We start from the raw sequence: 728 nt of genomic DNA, 5'->3' as shown, positions 1-728 counted from the left end.
GATAAAGCACTGGACCACAAGGTCAGTTTGAAACTTAAGGTCAGATGTTCAAATTCACCGGCTGCTCCTCAGAAACCCTATATAGGGTCACTATGAGTGTCAACCGAAAATGGCACTTAACAGCCTAGGCAAAAGCTTTTGACTGTGTGGATCATGACAAGCAATGACCAACATTGAGTAGAATGGGTATTCTGGAACACTTCTCTGTGCTCATGAGGAACCTGTACATAGAACAAGAGGTGGTTGTTCAAACAGAGCAAGGAGACACTGAATGGTTTAAAATCAGGAAAGATTTGCACCATGGGTCTATACTTTCATCACACTTATCCAATGTATATGCTGAACATACAATGTGAGAAACTGAATTATATTGGATTATATGAAGAATGTGGCATCAGGATTGGAGGAAGACTCAATAGCAACCTGTGGCATGCAGATGATACAACCTTGCTTGCTGAAAGCAAAGAAGGCTTAAAATACTTACTGATGAAGATCAAAACCTACAGCCTTCGATATGGGTTTCACCTCAATGTAAAGAAAACAAAAATTTTCACCACTGAAGGAATAAATAACATGATAAAAGGAGATAAGAATGAAATTTTCAAAAACTTGGTTTTGCCTGGATCCACCATCAGAACTCGCGGAAGCAACAGTCAAGAAATCAAACTACATATTGCATTAGGCAAATCTGCTGCACAAAACCACTTTAAAGTGTTAAACAACAAAGA

Source organism: Chrysochloris asiatica, unplaced genomic scaffold (genome assembly GCF_000296735.1).
Source record: "Chrysochloris asiatica unplaced genomic scaffold, ChrAsi1.0 scaffold00095, whole genome shotgun sequence".
NCBI classification, from domain to species: domain Eukaryota; kingdom Metazoa; phylum Chordata; class Mammalia; order Afrosoricida; family Chrysochloridae; genus Chrysochloris; species Chrysochloris asiatica.
Note: the sequence above shows the minus strand (reverse complement) of the source record.